Below are 24,837 nucleotides of genomic sequence, written 5' to 3' on the forward strand. Positions count from 1 at the left end.
GCACCGTTTGGTGCTTAGAAGTATCTAAGACCCTCTGAGGTCTCCTCAACCTTAAAAATTGCCAATACCACATTTTTTTATTTTAAATGTTGCTCTTGGGAATTATCAGTAATTTTACTTCCTAATTCTGTTAAATCAGGAGAAACTCCCCTAAAGCTACTTGGCTTGACCCTTCACCTCCATGAGTCACTGATGCCTACACAAAGCAGGCATTAAATTAAAGCAGCAATTAAAACATTACTGAATTAGGGTGGCTCAACTCTCATTATTTGTTGCCCAACACGCCAGAGCAAAAATGCAACAGACGGTGATTTATGAGGTGCCCTGGAGAACCCAGCTCCTGATCTCCTGACCAGAAACAGTGGGATAGCAATGCGCGGTTGTGTGTTTATGCAAGGAGAGAGTAGGGGCTCCTGTTTATGCAAGGAGAGAGTAGGGGCTCCATGTCCATAGTCCTTCCCCAAGTTTTCCTCCATGTCCATAGTCTTGCACGTGGACTTCTCTGGGCCAGTAAACCTTGGTGCAGTTTCACTGCCCACGTTCTTGATAGCAATGCCATCAGGAAAGGAATGATTTACACCTCAGCTTTGCAGAGATGTGAGCAACTGACCAAGGGAGGAGGTGGGGAGACTTGTGGGCATATCACCACACCTGTAAAGAAAGTAGAGCCTTCTGTGTCCTGTCAGCAGCCTCCCACCTCTGTGGGTGTGGGGCTAACAGACCAGACACATCTGCTCCAAATAGAGGCTGGAGTGTGGAAAATGAGTTTTAAGATTGGCTGTCTTGAACATTGCCTGGCAATAACAAAAGGATGCACACAGATTCAGTTGGGAACAGGTAGGAAACTGAAGGTGGCTGTAAGGAAGTGGCAAACAACCAAGGTTAGGTGCTTGCACTTGCGTAGAGGGCGGAGAGAAGCTTTAGGCCAGCTGTCCTGGAGTCCTTCACAGCCTGCATTTCCCAGGTGTCTCCTTTGCGCTGAGGTGGGACATCGGAAACAGTGGTGGAGGAGGAAGGGAAACTTTGGTCGCATATTTTGACTTTTTGGATATGGATGCTGGGCAGAGCTAAAATTTGCATAGGTGATGCATTGGTTTCAGGCCTGGAAGGGCCTGTAGCCCCGAAACGCTCGTCCGCTTCGGTGGCGGCCCTGCTGAGCTGCAACTACTGCTGCGCCTTTTTCTCACGCGCTGCGGTCATCCCGGGGCTCCAGAGCGGCAGGGACACCCTCAGTAGAAACAAGCTTGTAGCCAGAGGTGCTGGAGCGGGAACTACCTGGCAGCCGTCTCTACCTCCCTGGAGATGCTAGGCAGCGAGGGGAGAGAGGGGTCGCCCTGTCACCCTAACTGGAAGGAGGAGGTGGAGGTCGCTGCACCTTTTCCCTCAGCCCCCTTTGGTGAGCTCGAGCTCTCCCTGAGAGGGACCTCAGGGCTCACATGAGAGTCACCTGCTCACTATAGGTAACCTGAAGACACAAGTAGCCAAGGTAACGAGGGACAGCTTAAACTAATTGTGGTTTGTTGCTCAGAACGGGGCACTGGGTGTTTGGGGAGGGGGAGCTTCCTGTCAGCTGCAGGGCCCAAGGCGAGGGCTTAAAGGTCTGCTGCCAGGAGCAGCTATCCTCCTCGCTGTGCCCTCCCATAGCTGAGGAACAAGGAGTGTAATAAAGACAAGCTGTTTTCACTCCTTTATAAACAAGGGATGCTAAATAGATCCTGGCAAATCTTTTCTTGATGTCTTTTAAAGCCAATTGTAATTAATGTTTTGAATGGCAAAATTATGTTACATTCATGGAGAATCTCCTTGTTAATGGGCTGTATTCAGTGCAGTACGCTGGGTGGTAGAGCTGAGGAGGAGGAAAAGGAAAAGAAGCTATTTGTTTTTAATAAAGTTGTGTTCCTTACAATTTACAGATTTCGCTGAGTTAAAGCAAACAGTTGAAGTTCTCCAGTTTGTATCATGCTTTCATTCTTCTCTGGGTACCTGCAGCTAATAGGTATTTTTAACAGCATTAAGGACTTTCACCTTGAATGTTGACTTACAAACAAGCCAATAAGTGTAACTTTGATTTATGAGAAGGTAGTCCAAATAAGCATGGTTCAGCACAAGGAAGCTGAAAGAAAACTTAACAGAAGGGAAGTACTGAACAGAAAAGCTGTACATGCATCAAGAGTTGACCGTGAACGTACTGTGGCTATGTTAACGTCTGAAATATTATGTTTTAAAAAAAGTTAATTGCAGTGTTTTGGGTTGTATTGTGCCAGAGCAGATAGCAAATGTTTACCTTTTAGTGGCTGTGACTGTGCCCCTCCCTGTTGTTAGATAAAAGTGGAGTGGAGTCTTCCAAGCAAACTAATACTGTTTCTTCCTTTAGTGGAGAACTGTTTGAATTACGCCCTTTTTGGTTTAGGCTAGCTGGTAGTGGGTAGTAACTGAGTTGAGAATCATGAAGGAAGGCATGTTTCAAGCAAGTGTCTGGCTGAAACCATTGAAAGAGAGTAAAAGATGTGCAAGAAGCAGAGGAGAGGAGGACCTGCAAGTAGTTACAAACAAGCATTCATCCCTGTTTTACAAAGAAGAACCTCTGAATTCAATAGGACATTTGAATGTTGAAGCAAAGGCTTGATCTCCGAAGCAGGCAGTGATCTCAGTAGTGGGATTCTACCAGTGGTTTCTCAGCCTGCGGTTTCCCTCCTGTTGTCACCATCCTGGCTCAAATTTGTGGAATCTCCCTTTCTTTTTCCAGTATTGGCTAACTTAGATTAAATCAAATGATATCATAGGTCTTGTATTCAAACCACGGTTCACTTTTCTGGACAAATTCTAGAAGCAAGTCCTGTAGTTGTAGTCTCTTCATTCCCAGAGCAGAGTAATTTAAGGAACTTGTCACTTCAGAGAACTTCACTGCTTCTTCACACTGGCCTTGGACCCTTTTAAGATTTGAAACATTACAAACGAAAGCATGCTGGACAAAATGCAGTTAATCTGGATGGCCCAGTATGCCCGTGTTAATGGGAACCACTCAGCTATAGTTGAGAAATGCAGACTACGAACATCTGCCTACACAAGATGGGCAGGTGTTTCTCTCCCCTCGGCCCTGCTCTCATGCTAAAGTTAAGTAGGCTTGCCTTAATGATCTAAAATGGAAATTCAGCCACAATGAATCCCAAACTCAACAAGTCTGAAAAAAGGTGGGATCAAAGTCAGAGCAGTAATTCAACCTTGACTATATTCTTTGCTCAGTCTACCACTGCAATAATTCACTCCCAAGTCTTAGACGTTGGCCCTAGACTGATTAAAACAAGAACTCCTGCTGGGCCCATGAGGGTCACAAGGATGAACGGTGATAAATTAACATGTTTTGCTTCCGCCAGCTGTGATGGAATAAGAAGCGAGGTTATGTACTGTACACTGTAGTTATTAAAATCGCATTTGTTACGGAAAATCAGAATATGGAAAAAGAACAGACTGAGGGCAGAAAGAGTAACAGGAAACCAGTAGATCTGTATTAAAGTCATCTTTATCTATAATGTAGATTTTTAAAAAGGGGCAGGGTCCTTCCTTTGCCTTGGACTAGAAGGGGGTGAAATAACACAGATGGGAGAACCAAAACCAGTTTATGCTGTTACCTGCCCCCTTCTAACCCAGTAGCTATTTATCATACTTGTGCTGGGACATGCTGCAAGGACAGCTGAAAACGACTGTCAGCAGACATTGTTTGGATATGTCTCCCAGCAGGCTCCCTCCACCCTGCATGCTAAGTTTACTTGGTTGAAAATAGTTCCCTTGAGGATCAACTGATGCTAGAATCGAATCGGTGTCTTGTGTGGAGCCAAATTCTTTAACAACTTCTTTGAAAAATAGAAAGGAGGAAGACAAGTGGGATAGCTTATGAGCAAAGGCCAAGCTGCATCCTTGGGGTATCTTCTAATTCTACTTGATGATGCAGAAGCCTGAGCTGGCTGAAGTGAGCACACTCAGCTGTAGCCTGGTTTGCCCACATCAGTAACGTTCTCAAGCAGGACTAAGGTGCAGGAAAAGCAGGAGATAATGTCTCTATCTGTAATGTAGAGCAGCCTTTAGACTGCGCCATGTTCTGCCGAGGGTTGAAGAGGCCGGAAAGGCAAAGATATCTTAGAGTTTGTGTTCCCCACCTCTTGTAGGTCCTGCTTTGGCATAGTTTCATCCCTTTTCTTCCCCTGGAGATCTGCTTCACAGAGCTGCAAGTTCAGACAATGATGGGACAATGGACAGGACAACAGAGGGCTTTCCCCTGCCTCCAGCGTTGGCAGGAATTGCTGAGTGCTTTTTCAAGTCACAGCTTTTTTAGTTGCTAGATATTTTGACGTAGGTTTAGGATCTTGGCTTTAAGTCTGTTTAAGGCACCAATAACGGTACTTGGGTAGCAGCACTGATTTTCTTGCAAATTAAAAGTAGAAATGGTATTGAGGCTTTCTTGAGAAGAATGGCCTTTTCAGGAGAAGGTACGTGTTAAAGTATGTCACAGAGGCATTGCACCAAGGGTAGATTCTTCTGACAGCACATGGGTGCACGTAGTTTTGCTGTCTGCGTCTGAAAAAGTTCCCTTCAGCTCCTTTTATAGTCACTGGAGTGCCAGTTAATACAGTCAGTGGAGACACGGAGGTGATTCCTCTCTTACGGGAGAGTCACACTGTAGACCTTGCTCTGCTGGTAACTCACTCAGATGTAGGAGCCTGCACTGAACTCCTGGAGTCAGGAGGGAGAGTTCCCACCGCAACTATATTTCCATGTGTTTCAGTGCTTTCGGCTCAGATCTTTTTACCCACTTGAGTCAGCAGGGCATCCTGACCAAAAAAAGGAACCAGAGAGAGGGTACATAGCACTCCCTGGCATTCCTGTGAGTCTTACAGCAGTATTACTGATGGATATTACTGCACTTCAAAGATGGCTGCCCCTTCTCAAAAACACAGCATATATTCTTAGCCGTGCTTGGGCAGGAAAGTTTGAAGTCTCACTTCTTATTCAGACCATGCACTAAGAGGTAGGACAGACACAGGTCTCCTTTCTGTGGGGTCGATGCCACTGGGAACAAGTGGTAGTAATCACACCCACCGCATGTCTCTCCCAGCACTGCAATGAGAGTATTGTTCTCTCTCACTTATGGCCTCTGATGCTGTCATTATTCATATTCAGAAAGCAGCGCCACCAGAGGTCAATGCAAAAACAGCCTCCCCCCGTAAATTTCTCCTCTGTCACGCAGCTCACCAGAGGGAGATTGAAGAACAGAAGGATTTGATGTGCTTTGTTCACAACCAAGACCATAAGTTCAGGGGGAAAATGTGACCTATTGGCTTAGTGGAGGTTGATAAGTGGTCGTTACTTCCTCCAGAACAGATAAATTCTTCAGCCTGTGCTGCTTTTGTGGAGGGTGACCTTCAGGAGGAGGGTCTGTTTTGTTTAAAAACACACTAGGCTTCTTTTCCAGCTCTGCTGCTGTTCTGAGTTGGCAATATTTGCATGAACAGAATATTGGGCCCTCTTGGCTCGTCTTTGCTCTTGAGCCAGGCTCAAAGTTTCCATCTGTACATTATAGAGCTGTATTATAGAGCCTGCTGCCTGGTTTCTCAGGTCTGACTCTCAGGTGGCACCACAAAACTCAGCAAGGCAAACCTCCCTGAATGGATGCTCTAGAGAGCAGGTCATGCACTGCCTATCTGGCGTCATTCTGGAATATGAGCCTGTCTGCTTAGCTTGTGAAGGGCCAGGTTTTCAGTAGGGCTTGAGCACCTCGTAGCTCCCTTTTCATTCTCACACTGAGGGCCTTGGTGGAGTGGTCGTGCTGGGTCTTCTGCGTGCTGAGTTGGTTTGAAGAAACTGGGTTGTGTAAGTCGTATAGCACTAGCCATGTAAATAGGGTCTGTCCTGTTGTCAGCCAGTGGCTTTCCCTCGTGCAGTAAACCTCTTGTTGACCCCTCGGATATCCCCAGGACTGTTTAGGGCTATGGAAGTGGTGAAGCAGGGATAGAATTTTGAGAACTGTGCTCCTAAATCCCATGGGTGCCTGGGCACCTAATTCCCTCTGCAAGCAAAGAAAGCTAAAGGCCTGAATACCTTTGAAACGGGGCCTCTGGGTCCTGCCTGTAATGAGGCATATACTGTTTATGCATTTGGTCACAAACCTGGGACGTGGAGTGAGGAGAGTGATTGTGCTTAAGGAAAGTGAGAATTTGAGTCAGTTTATGGCACAGGAAAGAACCAGCTTGTAGCATCTCAGAAGGGGCCCCATACCTGGTGCTGGAGGAAGAGAGCCCTGGGGGTAAAGCTCTATCAGTCCTGCAGAATCAGAAGACTCAAACTGCAAAGACTGACGCTTAGATTTGGTTTCTGACTCCTATTTCTCACATACTTTGTGAGTTTGATGGGGAAGAGGCTTTGGGGGGGTCCTTAGAAGGAAAAAGATTACTGGGGATCTACCTGCAGGAGTGGAGTCACGCCCAAACGTTCACCCAGCAAATAGTGGATGGTGGTGTAAATTCCTCATGGCAATAAGATGTCTTTGGGAAAAAATTGGTGTTATCCATTCATGCCTCCAATTTAAAAAAAAAAAAAGTATGAAAATACCATTTTTATATATGTGTTTGTGTATGTGTGTGTGTCTATATATGCACATATACATGTTTTAATCCCCTTTATCTTGCTGCTTCTCCCTGACTCGTCCTCCCTTCTACTTCCTTTCTGCCTCTTTTCCTCTCTATTTATCTCTCTCTGTTTTTTTCTGTTGAGCGTGACTGCTTTTAGAGGCAAAACCTACCCGTCCAATTGCATTGAAGGTAATAGGCAGCTTTTCCTGCTCAGAGGCTGAGTTAGGGATTTCAGCATTGTTTTTTATTTATCTTTTCTTCCTTTCAAAAAGTTTGGGGAAACTGGACCGGTGCTTGCTTGAAAATCACTGGAGCGGCTTTCATTGGCAGGTGGGCAGGAGCAGTCTGAAAGAGGTCTGAAAGCTTTCAGAGTGGTTTTATGAGGTCAATATTTAGCAAGCCTTTTTCTTTGCCTTTTAAGGAAGGCCTTTGAAAAACACTCAATTCACTCATGGAAATAACTTGGGCTTTTTTAAACCCCCGTGACTGTGGTTATCAAAGCCCAGCGAGACTTAAGAAGCAAAAAGGAAGAACAACTTCTGCACGAACGCCAGGTCTGAGTGGAGCAAACAGTATAAATACAAGGGGCCACTTCTGAACCTAAAAGGAGCGAGAACTAACTCTTCAGGCACAACCTGAAAGTTCACGCAGCCACCTGTTCTCTGTCATAATTTTCCACATCCCTGGACAGTGATGATATGTGGGTTTTAATGGTCCTTATGGCATGGCTCTGGTTGCTGTTTGGAACAAGCATTGAGTGTTAACATGGCTCTTTTCCAGATGAAGTGAACTCCTCTGAATTCTTACGAATGCTCAGGACAGGCACAGAGGGCACACAGAAAGCTTCGTCTTTTTCAAAGGTGGTGAGGTTGAATTTCATTTTGCAGCTCCTGGATTCGAATGAATCAGCAGCTTCAAAGAAGCTCCGCACAGGAGTTACGTCGCATTTTCAGCCAGACACTAGCTAGCTTTGCTAAGGAGCCCTTTCTGAATCGGACTGGGCAACTGTATTACTGTAGTGCTGAGCACAATTGAAAGCTCTCTAGAAGGGTGGGTCATTGCCTTGGTGAAGGACTGAATGGAGAGCTGCTTCACTGGAACATAGCTGCATGGTAGGTGAGGTAGAGATGTGCAACGAAAATCTTGCAGCTGTATTGCCATTGCTTTTTACTCTCTGGGCTGCCACAACCATTACGTTGGCTTAAGAGAGGGTACACTGTGTATTAGTAATACATTTTGTGAGTCTTGTCTGTTGTGTTGCGTACGCTCCTTTGGCTTAGGAACAGGAGCGACTCTACAGACAGTTACAAATTGGTCTGCTGAACTTATTCATCGCTATAATATTAGTTGCTTGACCTTGATGTATCTCCTAATGTCATTTCCATCTACTCCTCACTTCCTATCACTTAGATGTCTCTGTTTAGCCTCTGGTATACCTCTTCTTGTTTGAAACATAAATCCTTCCTTTTCAGTCAGAAGTCAAAGGTATCTTGGTGTCCCATCTTATAAAGTACAGCTTTGACACTGCTGCTAAAGGATACAGTGTAGTAAATTTTCTGCCAAAGACTTGGGGGGGGGGGGTGAGATGTATCTTTGTCCTATATCCATCCAGATATCCATTGTTTAAAAAAAAGGGCAGCATATAAATATTGGATTTACGGACAGTTCATCCACGACACCGACGCTGAAATGGTGTGCCGAAAGTACTGTATGTCATTGAGGATGGTAAACTTGTATCTAGCCCGTTGGAATTCTGCACTGCAGTGCACAGAAGCATGGTGGAGTGAAAAAGAGGTAAGGAGAACTTGGATTGTCAGTTTGTCTCAATGTATATTTGACCACCTTCTTCCTATTAATGCTAATGAGATTTTTGCACGTGTACCACAGACAGTAAGGTCCTTACGGCTTTAGAGCTGAGGCTGATCTTGGCTTGATCAAGGTACAAGAGACGGCTGAAAGTACATTAAAAGGGATGCAAGACTGGTGATGTACTTAGCCTATCCTCTGTCTCACTATTCTAGGCCTGTGTTACCTCCTGCACCTTCACCACCTCTTTGCTTGTCTCATTCATTCTTAAGAGCATATGGGATATTGAAATTAAAACCAATTTCATCCTACCTTAAGGGAATTTGAAGTGGACTACGCACCCTTTCATGTAAGCAGTTTTAAATGCACTAACCTTGGCAGCATGTCTCTTAGCATAAAGTAAAGCGTTATCAAGAGATCTACAGTCTGCACAATATATACTTAATAATGTCAAAATGCTTAGCAGGGTTCCTGCTCTATCATTTCTATGTGGTAAATTGTCATTTGTTTTTGTGTCTTTTCAAATCATTATGTTTGTGGTTGTGATTTTTTTTTCTGATGTGATGATGACCAGTATAATCAAGATGTAGCTGTGCCTTGCGAAAGGAAAGTCATAATTGCTGGTCATAATGTCAGTGATGACTACATTAATGGATATAGCAATAAGAATATCTGAATGCCAGTGTCATCACAGAAAAATAAACAGGTGTCCTGGGACAAAGTTAAAACTGCTGAGCTATCTCAGACTGTTATATCTGCCTTAATGGCTTATCCAAAGCAGAATGAAGTAAAAGAATAAACCCACTTGGACTTAAATGGTTTTCAAATCAAGCTGTTAATATCTCTGTTAGATAATGTCAAGGGTTAGAGCTGATTATGATAACAAGGCAAAGTCTGCACTTATGCTTTATATAATATCCTTCCTCTGTGGATTGCTGGGCATGGTATAAGATCAATTCTCACCATCCTACTGGGAAAATTATTATTGTACCCATATTCCCAGTGAGGAATATGCTGGAGCGTGTTGAGAGCTCACTTGAGCTATCCAGGGTCAGATGATGGAGAGGAAGGGTAAGCATGGAATGACAAGGGGTGGTGGATAGCTTGTTCTGACAAAACCTTCTGTATTTTTCCAGTGGAAAGCTTTTCCTTTCTCTTCAGTTCAAGTTTGCCCTTAGCTTGAAGATAGTTTCCGTTACAAATGGAAACGCTATTCACCAACAGCTGTTTGTCAGCAGTTTCTACAGGGCAGGGTGAGGCCTAAAATATCTTTTCCCATCTATTTTTACTGACCATGGAAAGAAGGGTAGAGAGGGAGTTGTACAGTGTGAGGGGAAAGGTAGAATGTCAGGGCTGGAAAGTATGGGAATGAACATAAGTGCTTGAAATCATTTAATTCTGTTGTGGAAAGGAAGTCTTCTGCCTCTCGTTTGTCTCAGTGATAATTCATGCAAGTCCTCTGGTAAAACACTTCCTGCCTTCCCATACGTGAACATAAAGCATCTGATGCTGCTCTGACGCAAGGTACCTGATGGCTGTTGTAAACTGCATCAGCAGGGTGGAAAAAATGGCAGTAGGCAGGAACAAGCCGTAAAAATATTCAGAGGAAGCAAAGCCATCACCAGTAGTTTATTGTGAACAGAGGTCTTAGGCCAGAGAGACGAACAGCTAACAGCCAAAAGGACAGCCTTGTCCTTCATCTTAGCAAACAAGAACAGCACAGAAGAGTGGTTCGGCTTTAAGAATATGAGTCCTCAAAGATTCGCATAAGCAAGCCACTTACCTAATCCAGGCTTCCTTGGGAGAAAACAGTTACGAAATGACTGGCTACAGCAGCTATATATGGCCTTCCTAATCGGTTTTCTGCTATTATTTAGACAGAAAGAGATTTGCCCTGTTACAGTCTTGCCATAAAGTCCTATTTTACGGTGATGAGGGAAGATACTTTGGACAGGCACTGCAATTTTCAAATACCCGTCTTGACGACTGTTTGCGTATACCTGTAGTATTTGCAAAGAACAGCCTAAAATCAGGCTCCTAAATCCACACTCTGTAACTTTAAATGACCTGATTATCAAACTGCTTCGTGCATAGCATTAGAGCTTTGCCTTGTTGCTCATGCGTTATCTTCACGTGAATCCTAGGAAAGCTGATCATAAGGAGGGAAAGGGAAGTAGCGGAAGAGGGGAATCCAAACAATTAGAATTGCAGATGTGGTTTTTAATGGGATGGTTTCATCATGGTAGGGCAAGAGTCTTTTTAAATTTAAAGCTGCATGTTAGTTTCTATTATAACTAAGTCCAACGTAATTTTCTGATTTTATTACGTAAAGTGTTGGTAACATTGAAAATTAGATTTAAATCAAGAAAAGCTTACTCCAGGGCACTAGATCTTGACTATTACACCAATCCAGAAAAGCACCGAAGCATGTAATTTTATCCCTGCTTGGCAATGTACATAAAGTCATGCTTAATCTTAGGCATGTGAAAAGTCCCATTGGCTGTTAAATCAAGCCTGCTCTACTTGTGCAGAGACTCCAGAAGAATCTAGCACATACGTTCAGTAGTAAATAATATGATGTCAAGTATAGAAAGCAGTGGAGATTACTAGTTTATTCTCTCCTGTTCTTCTTTCGAGTTGTCCAAGAGGCAGATAGTTCTGTACTTAATTTCACTCATGACTTGTCTAGAAGGAGCCCCGGTTTTGGACTAAGACCTCTCCTGTGTACAAGATGCTGTCCAAGTGCCAAACAAGAATACTCCTGCCCCAGGCAGCTTACAGTCCCGTTCTGTTTGATCCTGTAATGTCTGCCATCGTCCTTATCTCCAGGCACCTGAACAGATGAATGAGAGACCGGGGTGCTGAGAGCCCACACAGAGCTTCCTACCTCCCCAGACAAGGTGGGAGGAAGCTCAGGCATCTCACTCAAAGCATTCCCAATTCTTTCTAATGTAGGGAGAGGCCTTTGATACAGATACTGCAGAGAGCTTTACAAGAGCTTTGCAGGGACTCCAGGTGATTCCTTGCAAGCAGCTGTTGGCAAAATTGGAGTATGTTTTGCAGAACTGGGATTTGTTTCTCTAATGTTAAGCCTATTGAAATCAATGAGAGCCTTCCTATTGACTCCTTAGGTGCTTTGTTTAAGGCTTTTGCTGGCCAGATTTGGCCCCAATTGCACAGGGGCCAAAATTATAATCCTATCCTTTCAAAGCACTGCTGCATGAAACCCTATTGGGTGAAATTAATGTTTTTTTGTTATAGTGAGCAATGGTATTCAGCAAATATTGTAGTGAGCAATGATATATTCTCCAAAAAGCAGAATTAAAAATTAAAAAAAAAAAGTAGAGCGTGTGTTAATTAATGGACAAGAGAAAGTATCTTTGAGGTCTGTCTTTCCTGCACGTCTGTATTTGTGTTAATGGTATACAGTTTTGTGACAAAAACTGAATTTAAATGCCATGCTTTGTTCTTAGTATTGCTAAAAACCTAAACATGAAGCTGAATTCACATACAGTGTGTTACAAAACTGATTAAAAAAATTAACATGAAATTGCTAAGTACTGCCCAAATTAACACAAATCAGAGTTCATTACATGGCATTAGGAGCCAATTTATTGCAATCATTATGCCTGCTGTTAGAGAGAACCATATGCCAACACCAGAAATAACAAGCATTCTGAATCAGGGTCACTGCAGTCCTATTTGCATATGAAATACATTAATTGATCTCCTGTGCATATTAAAATTAAACCTACACTTTTTTGCTGCTGCATCTTCTCTCAGAAATTTGTTGTGTGGCGGGAAGGATTGGGTGGGGGGAGATACAGTGCTTTATTAAGAGGAATATTTGTTCCAAACTATGGTAAATTCCTAACTAAATAATTGAACTTGGTCTGCTCAACTAATTCAGCTCCTAACTATCTTTTTGGTTTCCCCAGGAGAAAGATATGCCATCATATGAATCAGAGAGGTGAAATACCATGCTCTTACACGTCTTCTTTTTTGTTCTGGCAGTCTTCCAAGTGATATCCTAGGTGGTCTACAGCTGTATGAATTTAAGGGAGAACAGCACAGTGTTTGGAAAAGTTGGCCTTTCCCTAAAGGTTTGCTACATCATGGAAAATGGAAGATTTTTTTCCTTCAGTCCATGGAGAAGAACGGCAGCACCATGCCCTTCAGCTACAACTCCCATGAGGCACTTTTCTGGTAAGTCCAAATTAGCAGCTCAGTAATCAAGGTAAGTATTCTGGTATTTCAGCTTTTCTCAAGAATTTCCGTGTTTTCTATGAACAAATAAAAGGTGAAAAGAAAATGACAATTTCATTCATTTGAGGCAACATCTTACATGGGAGGAAAAATAACCACCCCGCCCCATGCCCTAAGCAATTTTGAAAAATTCTGGACAAAGGCAGTGGAAAGCTTCACCTGAGAAAAAGGAAGAGTTCTTTCTGAGCCGAGGGAAGGTTATGGGAGAGAAGATGAACGTGAAGGAATGTGAGGGAAATATCTTTGAACATTCACTTATTTACAGCAAGTTAGGTTATGGAGCTGATGATGGTATATTTTTCTGAGTGGGAGACTGTGAATGTAATGGAAGAGGAGATGAGAGGTTTTTGAGAAGAGCAGGCAGGTGATCAAATTAGCGAAGTCCAGGATGGGGTTGAGGGGGAATTCTGGCATGTGCCAGGTGAAAAAGTAACTGAGAGAACAAAGGAATGGGAAGGGGACATGTCAAGAGACAGTCAAAGCCAGAGGAGACGATTAAGTAGAACAGAAGAGGAGTAAGGAGGGCAGCTGCCCCATATTGTTTGTCCTGCAGTTGATGTCTGTCATTCAAGCACGAGGAATGTCTTTCCCTGCTTAAGAAGAAAGCTGGCAGGGCCAGTGAAACCTCTGAGATAGTCCTTGCAAGGACTCATGAGCTGTTTGCAGTTGTCCCTGTCAAGTCCTATGGGTTGCTCTAATCCGTACCTTGCTTTGTAGCAAGCAAGTGGAGACCCTTGATTCATACCAGGCAGAGAGATGGTTTCAAAATGCAGAGCAAATATGTTTCTCCTCTCTGCTTCTTTGAGGGCAGATATTGAGGCACACTCTCCCAGCTTTGCAAATGGAATGGGGTTTATAGCATTAGTCCTTGCCCATTGCAAACAAATCCATGTCTTTCTATATATCGTTTACCAAGTGAAAACAGCATTTCTGCTGCTAGTAGCTGACACTCGAGTGGCTGTCCCCTTCAACAACAAAACCAGAAATAAATTAGAAATAAGGAGCTTGAACAAACAGAATCATTATACCAGTATGACCAAAATAGTCCAGGAAAGCCTTAAACTTTTATCAATTAATGTGCAAATGATTGCAGTCCCTAGCAGGGCAAACAGCTGTTGTGCTTACCTAGACAAGAGGCTAACTTCTCTGTAATGATGTGGATTATTAAAATCTTTGGAGATAACGTTATCAGGAGCAGCACACAATGCTACAGTGTTTATTGTCCACCTACTCAGTTCTTGCCAACGCAGAAAACATAAACACCTTGCTCTCCATGCAGGAAGCCAGATAGGCTGAAGCAAGAATTTGAGAGCTGGGTGCTATTAACCTTCAGAAAACATAATACCAGATAAACTTCAGGAATTGAATGAGGAAAATAAGTCTGTGCTTGCAAACCTGTTAGTTTGCACTTCTAACTAGGAAATTTAGCTTGTAATCTTCAGGTCTAGTGACTGAACTCAGCACCACACAGGCATCATCTATCCCAATCAGGAAGTGATGTAGAGAGATGGCACAGACGGCATTGTTTTTTCCAGTCTGGGGAGGAGGTGGGGGCTGACTCTGAGAGATTAAGGATTATAGTCAGTAAAGCGTATTGGTGCCACCATGAAGTCCAGAGTGCATTGAGCGTCCGAGCTCCCCGTCCAATGTGTGGGAGAGTTAGGCAGCACTGAGTGAGGCAAGCACATGAGCTTGCATGCTGAGCAGGAGTCAGCGATGGCCAGCCAAAAGGAAGAGCTGCAGGGAACCATGTGGCTGAAGCCCTGGAGCTAGGATGCTGAATAGGCCAGTGATAACCCATAAGATCTGCAGCCTAAAAGGCTTCTTACGGTACCTTTAAAGAGAAATTTTGGTTTTGGATCTGCTTTAGGCTGAGGTGGGAAGTGCTTAGATAGGACAGCTCAGAGGGCGTGGGCAAGAGCTGCTTTTCCAGTGATTTTTGAAGACCAAGAGGGAGATGCTGAGTGCCTTTTGCAACCTGCCATGCAGGACTTATCAGAGAGCACTGGTGCAAATGGGCCCCTCAATTTGGTCTAAATCTTTGTCTGAGTTGCCTCTTTGTTTTTCCTTCCTTTCCCCTGTCTTTATGGGTAGGACTAGAAAGCATCTGTAAGCTTATGTGGTAAGGCATTGATGGTGCTCCCTCCAGTGTCCAGCTGTGTCCTGGGATGTTGGGAGGCAGCATTCCAGTGGGTCATTTCCTCTTCCAGTCAAAGGCAAGGTGAATGACCTCAACGTGTGGATAAGGGAGATCACAATTTACTCTAGTTCTGCTTAGCCTGTGCCGTAATCCTTGATAAATATGTTGTCTACATAAATACTGAGGTGAAATCAAGGCGTATTTCAGACAAATCAGTGTTCATTTCCATGCTGAACTGATAGTCTGAGGCTACTACCATTGGATTACAGGTTCATTTGAGGAAGCAGAGGCTGTCTTAGTTACTGGGGGCAGGGAAGGGCGTATGAAAAGCTAGAAAGCTAGGAAATGTGAGGCAGTCTAACAGCGACTGCCCAGGGCACTGGTGAGATATGGTACTACCCTAGGAGTGTAGAGCAGGGCATTTGGGAAGGGTTCTTCTGGTATACTGAAAGGAGTTACATTAGCTCCGTTAGCAGTTAGCAGTAGACATTGTGACAACGTTTCTTATCCTGCTTAATTTCAAGAGATGAATAATAAAGGTCTTGGAGAGAGACTAATTTTAATATTTATGGAGGAACTGCTTAACCTAGCAGGGGATTTGCTTCTCCTTGCTTTCACCAGCCAGATGAGTGTAATGCTTTACATCCATTTTTATGTTGCTCTTCCCTCCTGGCAGGGTTTCACAGTTTTCTGTCCCTTGCTAGGTATGTGAAATACGGGACTGAGCACTCATCATACTGGTACAAACTCTGTGCCTCTTGTCTTCAGCCCTGGATTTAGGCCAGGGAAGGGCTTCAGAGATCAGGTCCTTCTTCTTATGGATTGTTTTCTTCTACTCAGTTTCAGGCAACAGCAGGTGGATTCTAGCATGAAGAGTTATTTAAAGAAAGTAAAATCCTGTCTTCACTATATGCAGACAGGAGTTTCCCTTTCTTGTTTCCCCCCCACCAAAAAAAGGGCTAGCACTCAGGGTTTGCACTCTTCCTGCCTCAGGGAAAACAGTTTCTCAAAGGTGCTTTCACTGTTCTTTCAGAAGGCCAGAAGACCAGCATAACATAATAGTGACCAGAGATCTAGCCCACTGCCTTCCCTCCAGCAGTGGCCATGAGCAGATGTCATAGAAGAGTAAGGAATGGGGAAGGTTTTTCTTTTCCTTCCCTTAGGAGGCTTGGAAAAGCCCAAGGAAGAGCCTTCTGTTGTCTGTCCCATCTGAGAGCAAAATACAGGTATGCAATCTGAGAGTGATTTTTCAATGACTTCTGCATCTGCTTGACAGTATTTGTGTGTGGAGCATATTTCCTTCACTTGCTTGTGAGAGTGTCACATGGGACAGCATCAAAAGCTGTACGGAAGTCGAAGTAATTCATCTCTACTGCTTTCCTCCCTTACTCACTAGGCCAGTTACCTTGTCAAAGACAACGTTTGCTTTCCATCCATTATACAGGCAAGTAAGCAGCAATACACAGTAAAATATTTTGTTATCCTCTTTATAAACTTAGAATGCATATACAGCTCGGTAGATATGCATCCTACCCCCTATACTCAGCTCCCTGATGTTGGCATGTATGCAGGAATGGGTGTTCTTGATTAAAAAAAAAATATATATATATATATATATGAATTGCTCTCTCAGATTTTGTTTGATGTTTTGATTTCTAAAAATATTTGTAGTTACTTTGGCATGTGCAGTAGGCTGTTTTATGATTTCAGCGATTTACTCTACTTATATGGTACTCATCAAATATTTTCTGTGGCAGCACAAAATATCTCGTATAAAATTGCATTGTCTTATCAAATGGCATTAATCTAGGGTTGGGACTTACCCTGAGGTGAGGAATAAATTGAAACCAGCAGTGTTTAACATGGCACATAGTGCAAGACTCTACACCAAATTCATACTAAATCCATCTTTGACGTTATTTATGCTGTTTGGAGCACTGAGCAGCTATGTTTGCTTTTAACTGAGAATCAGTCCCTGCAGTTCAATATTTAATGTTACCTATGATTCTAGAAAGCACAAAAAGAATTATTTCTTTATTCTTTAACCAGAAGAAAGAAAAGATGGAAATCACTTTGGGACACAAATGGATTGCATAGCAATGAGGGAATGAAAAGTGATTCTTTGATTTGTGTAGCTCCTTAGTCTTTATATTTCAGTATAGTAAAATAAGGCTAGGGTTTGATTGATTGTTTAAATGCTTTGAAAAATAACTCACTGAGCAAGACAGCTATTATTTTTTATAGCTTTTTCCACTGCTGGCTATCTGTAGAGAAAGGGTGAAAAAAGTATATAAACCAGTTTGCTACCACTGCACATGTCCTTGGAAGACAATAAAGACATAAATTTGGGGCAGTGCTGCTCATCTGCTAGATGGTTGTGCATTGTGTTGGAAGTCCACCAAAGGGAGTGGGAAGGGCAGTTCTGCAACTCTTAACTGTAGTATTGGCCTTCAAAGCAGTCCTGTCCTCTTGTGCAAAAACCCTCAAGCATGGATGGGGGCTGAAGCTGGGGGAGATCAGGGTTCAGAGTCACAAAGACATTCAGCAGGTGTTTACACACCTCTTTCCTCCTAAATGGAAACTGTCCATGTGTCTAAATAACTCTGTGACTCTTGGTCCAACATGGCCAGATCACAAAGGGAGTGGAGAGAACACTGTAGTCAAGGACAAAAACAAATCAATAGTTTCTTGTAATCTCAGACCTTTCTGGATATCCAAGGAAAAGCTTTTTTTTTTTTTTTTTTTTTTTTTGGTGGATCGCAGTGCCTTTATTACTTGAGATTAAGGTGCAGATCACTCTTCACTTGCGGATGAGGAAACCTGTTCCCTAGGGCTGCAGTGCTATGAGTGGTGGAGGCTTTGGACTGATCATTGGCAGAAAGGGCGTTAGATATTTGAAAGAACAGAGATGATGCCATTCTCCTCAGCTTCAAAGTGCTTAGCTAAGACATGCTGCGTAAAGACTGAGAAAGAATCTTTGAAGGAAGATAAGAAGGGACTGTGTCTCTGTCAGTTAGGCTTTAAAGCCAAGATATGAAATTTCCCCTAACACCTAGGACCTGGTTAGGTCCTATTTAAACCTTTGTAACAGCAACAAGCAGGAGGCTGTATGAAGGACACCGATAGATTCGTTATTTAATGAATTTTGCTTGAAATTATTCAAGATATTCCAAATATCGTGTACTGTGTTTTCTTGGTTAAATTTTGACAAGCTCTGTGGTGGCTAGAAAATAGTAATATCTATTTATCAGTATTTCACAGGTTTCTGAAAAACCCGATAGTTTTGAAAAAACCCGATGCGTTAGTGAAGAGTCATGCTGGGATGTGTGGCGAGCCTAACACACGTGCATAATATTACCTTAAGATTTCCTTGTGCTGCTGCATATCCTGGACACTTTAAGTGTCCTGTTTATGTATGGGATGAGGGTTGGCTGCGCTTGGAAGTCTTGCATGTTCCCAGGATGATTCCCTGGAATCATCCTAGTAAATAGTTCTGATAGACGGAAGTGATGCTCTTCAACCTGTAAACTGTCAACTCTGCGTTCCTGTTATGGAGCAGTGTGCCCCATTTATAACATCTATATTTCTAAAGTGCTGCGCCACAGATGCGCGTATGCGATGCTGAACATATGTGACTAGGGAGAGGGTGAAAGCCGTAAGTGACAGATCATCCATTAAGTGGTCAACTGGAAAATGCCAAGGCACACTGTGATAAGGAGAGGATAGGCATTTGAATGGACTGGAAAGCCTGCCTGAAGGGGTCGTTTGCTGTATCACTGAGATATTAGCATTGCTGCCCTCTGGTTAATTATATACTCGTGGAGAAATTTTGTTAGTAAGAGAGCCCCCAACACCATACTTACATGGTACCTCTCTTGTCAGTCTATCTGCAGAGGAAAATTAGCTACTCTTGGGCAGCTCTTCCTCTGCTGTGGGGATAGGTAGAGATGGCAGCAGAGCTGAGTCAGCCTCCGTAGCCCCAAGTTAAGATCTGATGCGAACTGTCCTCTCACAATTGGGATCACATCATGATTGCTGGAGTTTATACAAGCTGTTAAAAACAGCCTATGTTTCTACCTGACTTTGAGTTCATTAACCATGTTGTAAAGTGCTGCTGCATCTGCACCCTGATTGTGCTTGTAAGCCCTCCTGATGCAAGGCAGGGAGGGAACATGTCCTCCTAGGGCAGTGCCCGTTCCTGTCTGTTCTGCAGCTTGGAGGACAACGCATCTGAACCCTCAGGCTTGAGAGACAGTAAATAGCAGCTTACACCTGTGGTCACTCATGATCCTTTCGGTGCAAACTCAAAAGTGTTCTGCTTAAACCAGTGCCAAAGGTGGTTCCTTTGTTGGTGGGTGTTCAATCTTTGTCTGAGGGCTACATTCAGGCTGGTTTTTGGGGCAGTGGAATCACCAGTGTCAGTGTTTCAGAGGTAGTACGTGGGCCAAACATGCTGTGAAGGTCTAGCTGAGAGTCGCAGGTCCGTCTCTCCTGTGGTCCTGGAGTCAAACCTGTCTGCACTGCACCCTGCGATCTTCCAAAGTGCCTGTCCAGCCCTGGGATGATGAAGGTGGCTGTAGTTCGCCAACTTCTGACTGTTAATGCAATTCTTCTTTAAGACTAAGCTCTGGAATAAGTGCTTAATAATAGAAACAGAGTAAGACAAGACCTTTAGGTAAGGCTTTATATGATTTCGTATTTTGTATCTGAGAGGGGGAAAAATGAGAGCATGCTACAGTGGAGATTGACATTTGAAGTCTGATCTGCAGATTGTGAAATAGAAAGGAACGGATGAAATTATTGGGAGGCACAAAGTTCAGTTTCACGTCACCTGATCTTAATGTAGCGAGTGCTACTTGGGTCTTTTCCCTAGCTTTCCTCCTGCAAGACTACAGTCTTGCAAAGCAGCTCCTGCTCTATGACTTGCAGGAATTACTAGTGAGTTATGACTGTTCCTAACATATGGAACAGGCTATGAAAAGCAGCAAGAGAAACTAATCTCAGGCATCTGTGCCTGGAAGGGAAAAAATATTTCTGAGCCAGAGAGCACTAGGTATCTGTAGTAATCACAATTGCAGTTCCTTGCCATCTCTCCAGTAGTAGCAGAGCATGGGACCTTGTGCTTGATCTGTAGGTAGGAAGAGCTACCTTTCCTACTGTAGCTGTAGCTCTCCTGTGTGGGATTTCGCTGATTTTCAGTGCAAGTTTGAAGCCAGAGCCAGGTGACACATGGGTTGGAAGATCCAGACTCTAGTTTCCACAGTAATGCATGCATTTTACGTTCACTAGTCACTAGGAAGTATCTGCTATCCCCACTTACAAATCCAGGATTTGCTGCTACTCCGTTTTGTGGGGAGCCCGATCTAGTGCTGTGTGGTAAGTGTCCTTCAGGAGAGAGAGGCTGTGGTCTGCCTGGGTGATTCCTTTAGGCCAAGCAGTGAACTAAGCTTTGGGTGCTAAGCTGGGGCGTGTTTTGACATACACAGGAGCAGGAAGTTCAGAAACTTGGGAGACATTTAGATGAAATATGAGGCATCTGTGGAGTTTGCACAGAGCCAAAGATGTTCAGGCCCATAGCTTAAGCACTGATGTCACTGGCATACTATAAAATGCAATAAATCCAAATGTCCTGTTAATAGGCAATAGTGCAACTCAGCACCCCTGTTAATTGCAAAGCGGGGGATGTTTTTTGTTAGAAAATACTGATTTGCAGGGATTGGAACCTCTTCCAGTAGTTTAATTAAAGCCTACATCGGGGAGGCTCCCTAGTTTCAAAGATGAGATTTCTATTCAGAAGCAAAGAAAGCAAGCTTGGCCAAAAGACAGGTGAATGCACTACCCATTAGGCCACAGGCTTTTTGGGAGTTAGTGTTACTCTCCGCTCCGGACATTTCCGGAGGTTTTCTTGTCTCTTTGGTTTGTAACGTGGATTACTTCCCAGAGGTGCTTTAGAACAGCCCCCACAGGCACTCACATGAGCAGAGCTGGCAGAGGTGTGAACAGCAGCAGGAGCAGGAAAGGGGCAAGCTGCTGACAGGGTAGAGAAGGTGAGAACCCTTGGGGCTGCTTTGCTTCCCGGTAAACCTTTCAGTTTTACCTCTTGAGTGGGAAATGTTGCTTTGCTGCAAGAAAGAGGGCGTATAGATGTGAAAGCTCAGCATCCACACACACACTCTTGTTTTCCAGCCAGGTATTGATATCCATAGGAGGAGGATTCTCAGGGAAAAATTGAGTCATTTAAATTCCAGTATATGACTGTTATTATTTTAACATCCTTTTTTGTCTAAGCAGAGGAGCTGGCTTTTATTTTTCAGAGGTCTGCAAAGATGCAGAGGAAAATAATAGCGGTTTTGTATAATAGAATTGGAGCAAAGTGCTCCAAATAGGGACTGTATTTTGTTTTGATTCTTACTTAGAGAAATGGTGAAAGACGGTCTTTTTAAAACGTGGTCAAACCTTTGCTTTCCTCCCCTGACTTTGATGCTAGATTGGAGCCTGCAGCATCTTTCTGAAGAGGCTTATAATGGAAATGGTGAGACATCCTTAACTGCAGCAGATCAAGTGATTGCCCTCACAATGCAGCCCAGCATGGGAAAGTAACAGCAGTTTAGGAGACTAAAGGAAAGTATGAACTGTCCCCAGAAGCCATTACATTAGTGAAGTTTATCTCAGCCAGGTAATTCACATAAGTCAGGTGCTGAAGGGAATTTACTACTGAGGCAGCAGTGGTATACACAGCGCTATTTATATGCTCCGGATCTAAGCTGCTGTATTGTGCTCAGCGATAAAAAGTCGTCTTTCTTTTCTGTAGAAGCCAGATTAGATATTGGCAATCAGAAGTGATTGTTTCCTTCATGCCGATCACTTCTTGCCTGCCTCTTGGCATTTATTCCCATGAGCCTGTCTGCTTCCTTGGAAAGGCTGCAGGCAGGGCTCTGTTTCTCCAGCATGCACCGGATAGGGTAGAAATGGAGGGCTGGTAGCCTTGGAGGCAGTTCCTCACAGTGGACCATGTGAAGGCAAAGCTCACCCCCTTGGGAGAGGAAAGGGCTGGCTGCAGAGAGGCAACGGGCAAGGGCTAAGGATAGCGTTCTAGGCAAATATGAAAAGCTAGAAAGCTAAGATAGCCTTTAGGTAGGAGAGGACACAGGTGTTTAGGCCAGATATTCATTTCAGGTCTGTGAACCAGTACTCCCTCATGTATCCCTTGAAGTGAGAGGAAGGGAAGATGCACTCATAACCTTTGCTCAAAGTGTGAAACCGTCAACACTCTCAGTGCGGCTAATCCATGAGGTTGTTCAGAACGACGTTGCCAGGATGGCGCTACGTTTGACGTTTGAGGTTTAAGCAGTGTGACTTTGATCTGATCTAGACATGCCTCTGTTATCTGCCACATATTCATATAATCTTGATGAATTTCTCTGAAACGCTGTCTCTATTCCCTGCTGCAAAGTGGAGTTTGGGAGATTTACTTTTGTCTCTAGTCTAGGTAAGTTATAAACATTTTGGGGACCGAGCTGCATCCTTCAGCAAGCATCAGTCACCACAGAGTTCCAGGTTCAACAAGAGATGGCTGAAGGTTCTCCCGGACCTCTTGCTGCTCATGTGAAGCCCTGTATCTGTAAGGCTAGTGTTTTTAGTTGCTAATGGTGCTGATTTGAGTTCCATTAATTGTGATTTATTTGTGGGGGTTTCTTACCTGTGTATCCGAACAGTTGTCATTCACCTAAATGAATGAGAGGAGGATAGGGGAGGAAAGATTTGCGTGATTAATGGGAAGAATGAATTTCTTGTAGCTGTCCAACAGTAGACTAATTGGTACCTGGGACACAGCTGCAAAGTGCCACGTAATAGCTGTCAGTGTCATGTATAGGCAGATGATCTTAATGTTCTGGAGTGGAGATAAGACTGAATTTTAACAGGTGACAAAAGGATTGGCATGGTGTGAACAGAACATCACGCTTCCTGGCTGGCTACTGGAGTTACGCTGCTAAGTTGTCCTACCTACAAGATGTCCATGAACGTTTCCTGCATCTGGAAAGAGACTGATGCCTCTGGAAAAAAAAAAAAAAAAAGAGAGATGAAAGCAGTAGCAGAGAGATCTACGAAATATATTTGCCATTCTCTCATACCCTTTGGGCTTCCTAGTTTGTTTGTTTTTTTGATGTTGTGGGGCCAGCCTGGAGAGAAGGATTTTGTTCTCCTGAGAAGTGACAGGGCTTCCCAGATTTTCTCAAGGTAGTAGAAAGAAAGGAAAAGAAAACCTTTTGTGAGTTCATTCATGAGCTCCAGTGACTCCCTCACAAAGTGATCTTTGCGTAACATTGCTAAGCCAGCAATATGACTGGGTTTATTGTGTCCACACTGTAGAAAAAAAGGAGTGCCTTGTTACTTTTCAGTCCCGGCATGTTCCTGTCCACCTGCATCCTGTACAGTCCGTGCAATGGGAAACTAAAGATTTCTCCTGTTTATTTGTGTTACAAAGACAGATGCTGTCCTAGCCCCAGTGTTTCCTAGATGCTTTCTCGTTCAGCCTAGCTTGCTCCGGTAGTCAGGAACATCCCTCCTGTGAAGCAAAGCAGGCAGTAGGCTACAAGTAGTGGCCTAGGGAGGAGTGGGACAGGATGGCAATTCTTCAGCACTGAGCATGAAAGTGTGTCAGCTAGTTATAGCTTCCCGGCTGTCTTCTGCTGGAGAGTTGGCTGCTCTGAGCAGGCTGGGTAGGTTTCAGGAGCCTATAAGAGAATGTCAAATCTCATGGGTATTTTTGGAGGTTCTTCATACCGAGGCCTCATACTGCTACTTTGTCACTGCTGTGTCACTCTTTAACACCTTTTACTACCTGCTACTGCATACCACACACCCTGCAATCCCATTTTTATTTGGTGGGAGAAATTGAAATATTTCAAGCCATCAAGTCTTTGTGGCGTCAGGCTTGGACTCATTCCAGTGAGCTTCTGTGTATGGTACTTGTTGGATAGACATGTTTCTCAAGTCTTTTAAGCCCATGTGTTATATGCAGAGGAGTTGCCTTAACCAATAACTGAGAAGTTCAGTATACAGAGGGAAAAGTGCCATTGAGACGTTCATATGCTGCACCATATAAATGGTTGAGCCAGCTTTTGCAGCCAGTGGTGTTAATCAGAACGATTTTCCTGCAGCTAAGGGAAGGCTGCTTGCGAGTTACCTCCTTGAAAGTGAGAGGATAATGTTGCTGCTGGCTTTTTAGGATAGCCTAGTAGATACTGAAACCAGTGACATAGCAGGTGAAGTGGAATTTTTAATGGGAAGAGATCAAATTAAAACAGAGGAGACAAGTTTTTTTACGGAGGCAGGTAGTAAAAGGAAGCATGTAAATCTCTACTGATGCTGAAGGGAATCCTTTACTTCTCCTTTAAAGCCCACCTAATTACATCAGCAGGGAAGCTTCAATCTCTTGTAGAGATTGAATATTTTCCAAAGAAGAGATTCCTTTTGGTCAGGGAGAACAGCGTCACTCCCTCCCACATACCTATCAGTGCTGAAACGAGGGAAAGAAAAGAAGAGGAGAGGAAAAAAACATGTTGTGAGCAGACAGGATTTCCATGCAGAGCCATGGAAGTGGAATTTCAAAGCATGCATACAAGGAGAGCAGTCTTTGATGTCTAGGAACACAAGTGGTCAGGATCAACCAGCTCCTGAATCCATGGCTGTAGGCCTCTGCAAAAAGCCCCCAACCAGGCAGTAGGCAGAGTAGGGGAGGGAAAGACCCATCATCTTTGTGAGATGAGAGAGTGAGAGAGACTTTGAGGGGAAAATGAGGTTAAAGCCACTTTTTTTTTTTTTTTTTTTGAGATTCGGTGTTTGATTAAAATGAAGGAATCGGATTCAGACCTGCCAGTAAGGAGGCTGTTTATTTAGATGTCTCCTGTTCACAGACAGTCACTCCTTAATTACAAAAGTTGCCCCTCCTGGTCTGATCCCAAGACTCTTCCTTTGGTTATCTGCTATATCTCTTGCACT

At 43.7% G+C, this 24,837-nt stretch overlaps 1 long non-coding RNA gene across 1 annotated transcript in view; it reads left to right on the forward strand.

The window, feature by feature from the left end:
• Nucleotides 1–15,954, forward strand: part of LOC104149862 (uncharacterized) — a 257,799-nt gene extending 241,845 nt beyond the window's left edge. Inside the window, exons 4-6 of the long non-coding RNA XR_695406.2 lie at nucleotides 8,645–8,778; nucleotides 12,444–12,635; nucleotides 15,869–15,954. This is a non-coding gene — a long non-coding RNA (uncharacterized lncRNA). The remainder of the gene's footprint in view (nucleotides 1–8,644; nucleotides 8,779–12,443; nucleotides 12,636–15,868) is intronic.
• Nucleotides 15,955–24,837: the final 8,883 nt, after the last annotated feature.

The sequence above is a fragment of the Struthio camelus genome, chromosome 4 (genome assembly GCF_040807025.1).
Source record: "Struthio camelus isolate bStrCam1 chromosome 4, bStrCam1.hap1, whole genome shotgun sequence".
In the NCBI taxonomy this organism is placed as follows: Eukaryota; Metazoa; Chordata; class Aves; order Struthioniformes; family Struthionidae; genus Struthio; species Struthio camelus.